Below are 8404 nucleotides of genomic sequence, written 5' to 3' on the forward strand. Positions count from 1 at the left end.
GCAGCAGCTTTTTGACTGTGCCCAGGGAAGGGAAGTGGGCGGGAAGGGAGAAGGGCTGGAAAGGAAGAGATACTTGTCTGATACCTGTGCTGGACTGGCATAGTAGTTCTTGAGGAATGGAGGGAATGGAGGTGGGTAAAATGGATGAACAAACATCACAGGAACAAATGAAAGAACAAAGAACACAAAAGGTTTGTGACCCAGCTTTTTATACCCTAAATTTACCATAAGGAAACACAGACATTGTTGTGGGGTGAACTTATCCTTCTTTTGTGCCATAATGGACCTTGAGATGGGTGCCTTTGCAGTTCCGTGCCCTGTTAAGGATGCATCAACAAGCTCTTGGCCATCAAGTTGAATCAGAAAGGACCCAGGATCTGGTTTTTGTTCCCTGCACATGCCTGATCTCGTCTGATCTCAGATGCTAAGCAGGGTCAGGCCTGGTTAGTACTTGGATGGGAGACCGCCTGGGAATACCAGATGCTGTAGGCCTATACCATAGTCTTTTGAGACTGAAGGTTGCCAACCAACCAATTTTCCATGCAAGACAGGTGCAGCTGGTTGCGGAATTTTCAAAAGAAATGAAAGGAAGGCAAGGCTTCTCTTAACCTAGCCAGTTAGAACATTGGGGGGACAAAGAAATGGGACATGGTGATTGCTCTGACAAACCATAGTTGTGGACTTCCTTGAAGTCTATGGAACTTGAAACTTGAAACCTCTCGCCATCTGTCCACATTCAAATATCAGAAGATTAACCTGAGTCATATTTTCCTAGGATGCACCCAACCATACACCAGTGATTTTCAACCTTTTTTGTCTCATGGCACACTGACAAGGTGCTAAAATAGTCAAGGGTCATCATTGGTTTTTTGACAATTGACAAGGCTCACCTTGTTGTTGGTGGGGGCTCACATCCCCCAATGGCTCTACTAATAATTGACACTCCCCAAACTCCCACGGCACACCTGTGGCCCATTCACGGCATACTGGTTGAAAATGGCTGCCATATACACACACAAATAAACGTATCAATAAAAAGAACCTGGCAGGCAACATCAAAGCCAAACTATGTATTTTAACCTAACATGTAGTCTGACCCTGAAATAGCTGGGGGGGGGGGGAGCACTTCTCTGTGTGAGAGAAGAATGCTCTCTTCTGCATTCTGAAATAAACAGTGCCTCTGTGATTAGATGTTTGAAGAACGTTGATATGTGTGAAAAATTGTGGGAGGAATTAATTTCTGGTGTGATATGTTGGGGTGTATGAAATACTGTGCAGGCAGCTTTGTGGGTGACAGAGCTTAGATAAAGCAATTGGGGAGAGATTTTGTCAGAGCAGAGCAGAAAGAGAGATCAGTAGATAAGAAATGTCACTGACCAGTGAGGTCCTCATTGAGTTTATCCTTTTAACCCATATTCAAGCAATCCTCTTCCATTCCTCCATCTCTCAAACTGCTGATGTATCAGAAGACAACCAGAAGATCATTATTGCATTATTGATTCTGTTTCATCCTTGTCATTGACCTCCTTGAGGGCCCAATCCTATCCAACTTTCCAGCACCTGTGCAACCGCAATGCAGTCCCAGGGTAAGGTAACAAATGTTCCCATACCTTGAGGAGGCCTCTGTGACTGCACCCCCAACACAGGAAGCAGTGTATACCCCATTGGCACAGCAGCACCGGCACTGGAAAACTGGATAGGATTGGGCCTTCAGTTGCCTATGGTAAGCAACGCAGGAGATACATGTTTTAAAATAAGTTTTTAAAAAATGTTTTAAACCCCATTTCATGTATAGCAGCTTGGTGGATGTGCCCGGTTTAGATTTGACCTTTAAGCGACAACCTTTCATCTCCCAAGGTGTCAACCAGCTTGCAGCATCAGCCTGATGCTGTGAGGAGGCAGGGAGCCCTCCCCAGCACAGTATGGAGAGAGATTGCAGATAACCCCATCAAGTGGTGTAGCTAAGGGGGGCAGGAGGCATCCAAGGCTGGGTTCCATGCTTTGAGGGGGTGTCAACCTCAGAAGGGTTCAGAAGTCCTGCCAGAGGCTTTAGAAAAGCACTTCCAAACCAGAGGTGCCTTTCGAATGCCTCCAGCAGGCCTTATAAGGCCGTCGGAGGTGTGGGGAAACCATGGAATGCCTCCCTGCACCTCAGACCACCTTCTGGATGCCCCAGAGATATTCTGCGCATCTGGCCCCCTGGTGTTAGCACCTTGTGGGGGGTGCTAAAAAATTTGTGTGCCCACAGGTGACAGATCCCTTAGCTACGCCACTGCTGTGGATTAAATAACTGACAAGGGCCTGCCTAGTGGGTTCTGGATATTAGAAAAGTGCATTTTAACCAGCTGGTTGCTAACTTCACAACACATCCATGCTTTTGGCACCTGTTGGCCCTGATCCATCTTTCTGCTTAACTCCAGAGCCTTCTCTCCTGAATGACCTGAGCATGTGAGCATATTGCTGAATTGCCTACTTCGAGGTTGCTGTTTCTTCTAGCATCAAGGAAATAGCTGTACTCTTTTGATCCTCCCCTGAACAGCACAGCTTTTCTCTCCCATCTGTCCAGTCAGGAGCTTTAAAATGAAGATACTGAACTCTCATCAACAATCACAACAACAAAAAACCTTCATGCGCCATTTTCAATGCTTTTGATGCCAAGCCTTGCTCCCTTCCCCCAGCCTTAACTCTTTTGGGAACATTTGTATGCATTCATTATTTTCAGTTACATTTTTATTCTTGCCTTGAGATCAAGGGGTCAGTTTTGGTAATATTAGAAGAGAGCAATTTGTCTAAATGATTCTCATTAAAATGAATGAAACTTAGGCAACTAATCCTTACACAGCTGACCGATCATATCTATTTGCAAAGTCAAAGCCAGCTTCGGATAATCTTGTAGGATGCTTTCTATGGCAGCAGACAGGCAAATGAGTTATCATATTTAAGCACTGAACTGCAGGACTGCCAAAAATAGGGAAGGTTGCATGTTTTCTTCCCCCTCCCCCTCAAAAAATCAGGTGAACTTGACAAACGAAAAACCCTATAGTAGATATAGACAGTGGTCTATCAAACTTCTGTAGCTATTGGCTATGAAGCTCTGGCTTTTCAGTCATCTGAAATAAGCCCTCGCTAGCCCCTGACTCTTGAAATGACTCTTGAAAAGTTATGGAATGTTTATGAACATTCTGAATGTGCAGAAACACAAAAGAAAAATTGCAAACACTCAAAGGTCTAGCAAAATGTCATCATATTTAATTGGTTAACCATTTTTGACAAGTATGGCATGTCCAGTAAAATACTGCCACTGCTGTACATGCCCCAAAAAAACCATATGTACCCCCCCCCCACCAGTGCCATGGAGTACTATTGCCACAGGGTACAATCATAACCCACTTTCTAGTACCAATGCAGCTGCAATGCAGCCTCTTGGTAAAGGAACAAAAATTTTCTTACCTTGAGGAGGAATGCATGACCGGCCTCCCCCCACAAGATGCAGAGCATGCCCCATTGGTACGGCTGCATCAGTGCTGGAAAGATAGATAGGACTAGGACCCTCAGTGAACTTAGCTAGAAAGGCAGAAATGTAAATCTAACTGAATGCCATGGCCAAGCCCAAGTCAGACCAAGGCCATACCCAGACTCCTGTCTATGTGTGCTATAAATTCCGGGTACTTGAACCACTTGTGGTACCCATTCATTGGCCATCACTCCCACAGATCTCGTGAATAGTGAACTTCTGATACTTCCAGACTGCATACTGGATTGTAATGCTAATGTTTTTACAAGGGACAGAAGAAACCAAGTGCCTGTGGAAAAGCTTGCTAGCAGACGGACATACCTCACGTGCCCTGTGAACACTCACAGTACTACATAAAGAACAGATGTGGCCATACAAGAGCAACTCCGCCATGCTGGAAGTTTCTTACTTTCCAGGTTTCCATTTTTTTTATTATTATTTATGCCCTGCAAAGTGCAGGTCTGATGTTGTTGCCTATTTAGAAAGTCTCATCACACATATACAGTCGGCATTAGATGAAGTAATAGCTTTCAACGCAGCTTCTATTATAAGAATTTCGACATCAGCCCAAATTACCTGTCATCAGCTGTTCGAGTCTTTTTCCCATTACTGACAAAACAAATGAACAGCTGTTTGCCTCATGAAACGGATGCACTGAGAGAGAGAGAGAAAGAGAGAGAGAGAGATGCTAATAATGGATAGGAAGGCAAGACGTAGCAACCAAAATAAGAAAGCTGGGAATAAAAAAGTAGAGTTTTAGGAAAATGACAAAAATATTGTTTAAGAACTTATGCCAGACTCTCATTGACTTTCAATGAAGAAACGGTTCCATCCTGAGCCTCTAATCTTTCACAGCACCTGCATAAGGAATGGATGACCAAAGGATGTATAGTAATCCGTTTGTGTTTGTTTGTGTACTTTCCTTTGACATGAGGCAAAGCTACATGATCTGTAGCAGGAGGGCATCAATCACAGAATGAGTTTCTTTTCCTCGTGTTCCTTCTTTCCTTCCTTCCTTCCTAATCATTATTTGAACTTGGTGGGGGGAAAAAGTCAGAAGATCTTCCTGTCAACTGTAATGTGAAATGCACGGGACAGACAGGGTCAAAAAGAAAAAAACTGAAGGACTGGAAGGCATCACTCATTACCTTTGAATATTTTTTTCCCCTGAATAAGAAAAGTTAAAACTTCTCTGTGGGGAGGAAGCCTCCCTCCCTGCTTCATGCTGGTTTGCAACTCTGCCTCTCTCCACAATCTTATCCATTCTATTTAATCTGTCCACTTTATGAGCCTTATCTATTCTTTAGTCTCCACCCATCTCCAACCTTCCTCTTCAAGTTAATCCCTGATGCCCCAGGCTTCAATGTTAGTCGGAGTCTTATCCTTTTTCAAAGCATGGCTCCTCACTATCAGCAGCCATAACAGGACACAGCACTACGCAATGTCCATCCAGAAGGTGGACATTTTAGCTGCCAGTTAAAAAACAGAAAACATTCCCCATGTTATAGATTTGCTGGCAGCAGAGGGAGGAAAAAAGTGCTCGGCTGAAGATAAGAACATAAGAACATAACATAAGAACAGTCCCACTGGATCAGGCCATAGGCCCATCTAGTCCAGCTTCCTGTATCTCACAGCGGCCCACCAAATGCCCCAGGGAGCACACCAGATAACAAGAGACCTCATCCTGGTGCTCTCCCCTACATCTGGCATTCTGACTTAACCCATTTCTAAAATCAGGAGGTTGCGCATACACATCATGGCTTGTACCCCATAATGGATTTTTCCTCCAGAAACTCGTCCAATCCCCTTTTAAAGGCGTCTAGGCTAGACGCCAGCACCACATCCTGTGGCAAGGAGTTCCACAGACCGACCACGCGCTGAGTAAAGAAATATTTTCTTTTGTCTGTCCTAACCCGCCCTAAGATAAGAGTGAGCTTCTGCTTAGGTCACTCTCCAATTTATTACTTGGGAAGGAACAAAGAAGGAAAGACAGAAAAAGAATGGAAAAAGAGGAATTACTGCATATGTTTGTATTAGACAAAAAATCCTACCTATCTGAATTTAGTTTGCTTTTGTGTGAAGAAGAAGAAAATGGCACCCGAGCAACTAACCCATCTGAAAGATGGATGCCCTAGTGTTTCTCAAACGGTGGGTCAGGACCCATTAGGTGGGTTGCAAGCCTATTTCAGGTAGGTCACATTGCACCAACCTCAGCCACCATTGAACATACAGTACTGAAAAGACAGGGTCTAGAGCTGCTGGGCAGGGCAGGCTCCCGGTGAGAGAGAGGCATAATGCTCTGCCCTGAATAGGTGTGAAGGTGGGACACGGGGGGGGGGGGCGGTCTGTGGTTGGAGAAGGATCCAAGTCTGTGTTTGGTTTTGACTTTCGAGTTGGAATGTTTGAGTTCCGAGCTATTCAAAATCAGCATGAGTGTTGCTGTGTAATGGGACCTTTGGCTGATCACAGTTTAGGTTTAAAGCCTAAACTGCTGATGTCACTTCCAGCAATGACATCACTTTCAGGTTAATGACATCATTTCCGGTGGGTCCTGACAGATTGTCATTCTAAAAAGTGGGTCCCAGTACTAAAAAGTTTGAGAACCACTGCCCTATAATTCTGATAAAGCTATCAATATGCTTACTTTCTCGTCTCAATACAGGTTTTGTGTGATGGTAACTGGGATAGTGTTGATATCTGCATTTTCCCTCTTAATTCTTCTATGGTTTCCTTAAGCAAAGCTTTAGGTCCAGTCAATCTGTCACATAAACGTATTCCACTCCCCTAAATCTGAACAGCCTGATTTGTATCCATGCAAATCATCTCTGATTATGCAAATAAAGTGACAGGTTGGGGGAAGATTAAGCACCACCCTTGTTTCAACCTCATGCTGTTTTGCAGCAAAGGAAACTTCCATTTGGGGTTTTTTTCTTACACACTGTTGCATGTTACATATATGCCCTAATTTATGATAACATTTCTCCTCTGTCTTTTGCTGTAAATTGAACTTTGAAGAGTTTATACCGGCAGTTCCCAAAGTTGTACTTGGACTTTGGAACCACGTGAGTATTTGCAGGGGTGGGGCTGGGGCAGGAGTGTGTGCTAACAGCACCGCGGCAATCATGGTGCCACAGGGACCCAGGGGTTTTCCCCCTGACCTGGGGGTCCCTTTGGCCTTGGAAAGGGTCTGGGAGGCCTACAGTCCCCTCCCCATGGGCCTCCACGATGCTAAAAATTGCTCAGTTTGGGCTTTGGAGTGCACTTCCAGTTTTCACACAGTGGTGCAATGATGTGATGGTGTCATCACCGAATGTCTGGCCCCTTTGCTGAAAAGATTGCTAACCCCTGACTTAAAGGACAACCTTCCATCACTTAGAAGTTGGCCACCCCTGGCCTAGGACTCCATGTACAACTATGGAATTTGTCACATGGTCCAGGGTTGGATTTTTACTGGAACATTATGTTATCCTGCTCCTCAGGGGGAAAAAAGGTAGCTCTTGCTTTGCTCTTCTAACAAATATACTGCCTAAATTCGACTAACACGATAGCCACCAAAATAAGGGCAACTATTTGAAAAATAAATGATTCAAAATGTTTACCCCTCATATTTTTACTTAATATTTGCCTCATCTTCATTTCTCACTTATTCAGAATTGTTCCCCCTTGTTCTTCCATTTATAGAATATGCCACGGCCAGCAACGTTTTGAATACAGTCCATGAACTATGCCTTGTTCTAATTTAGTGTTCTTAAAGCAATTCGGTTCGTATCCTTAGGCCTGGTCAGCACTGTTCTTCAAACTTGGTTCAGAAGAAAAAGGCACATTCTCAATGTCTTGGTTTCTGTCCTAAGTTATTACTTTGCCAATACCAGGGAAAAGTCATATAAAACAGGAATACTGAGAGATTAATTTCCTGCAGTCTGTCTTTTTGAAAAGCCTAGAATGCCTTATTCTCTGAAGTGCTATCACCAGATGTAAATTCTGTGTTATAGAGAGCAAAAGCTGGGTTCAAACAAGGACAGAGGAGCTGTGATTTTATCGCCATAGTCATCATTCACAAGGGAAATGGCTTTCACCAGAAATTCAAGGTGGGAGCCATATTTCTCAACCTGCCAGCCATCTTTGAAATAGTATAGCCATAATCATAGTTGTCAAAAAGAACAATAAAATGCCTCATTGCCAACATTTCTGAATGCTGATGCCACACTGTTGCCAAAGACACAGCAATTCTATTAGCCCCCCTCCCCTGACCTCCCAGCCTTTCTTCCAGTCTATCTGATTTCAATATCACACAGCATCCAAGAGGAAGTAAATCACCAGAGCCCAGTCCTCTCCTTTTCCCCACCACAGCATGCAGCCGGCCAAAATGGGTTGCATTACATGCTATGGGGGGGGGGGGAATCGGGTGTCATGGGAAAGGAAAGGGAAAATATTTTCCCTAACCCCCCCATAAGCCTCTCAATTGCCAATGAGTCTCCTTGAACTTGCACCAGCTTTTAGTTGGTGCAAATCTGAGAAGACAAAGGCGGCATGTCAGCTGGATAGCATCTGACACAGGCAAACTGTACTGGGTGTCACCCCCTCCCGCCTCTGACTCCCATCTGTCCCCCATTCCACTCCTACCTATGCATGTCTTCTCAGAAGTAAACTCCTCTGAGTTCAATGGGAAGTACTCCCAGGAAGTCAATATAGAATTGCAACCTTAAGACAATAAGCCTTCTCTCTGACAGAGGCACCGACCTGGGCCAACGGAAGGCTCTGGTGTGGGCAGGGAGGAGGCAGGAGGGAGGTGTTCCGGGGTGGGTGGAGGGTGACCCCAGGGTGGGTGGGGAGTGGGAGGCAGGGCTGGGACCCAGCAGTTATGCCGAATTCCAACCCTTGTTCCTGAGG

At 44.7% G+C, this 8404-nt stretch overlaps 1 pseudogene; it reads left to right on the plus strand.

Moving 5' to 3' along the window:
- The first annotated feature begins 373 nt into the window (after window positions 1–373).
- LOC136637743 (5S ribosomal RNA) lies at window positions 374–492 on the plus strand (annotated as a pseudogene).
- The last annotated feature ends 7912 nt before the right edge of the window (window positions 493–8404 follow it).

The sequence above is a fragment of the Tiliqua scincoides genome, chromosome 1 (genome assembly GCF_035046505.1).
Source record: "Tiliqua scincoides isolate rTilSci1 chromosome 1, rTilSci1.hap2, whole genome shotgun sequence".
Classification (NCBI taxonomy): domain Eukaryota; kingdom Metazoa; phylum Chordata; class Lepidosauria; order Squamata; family Scincidae; genus Tiliqua; species Tiliqua scincoides.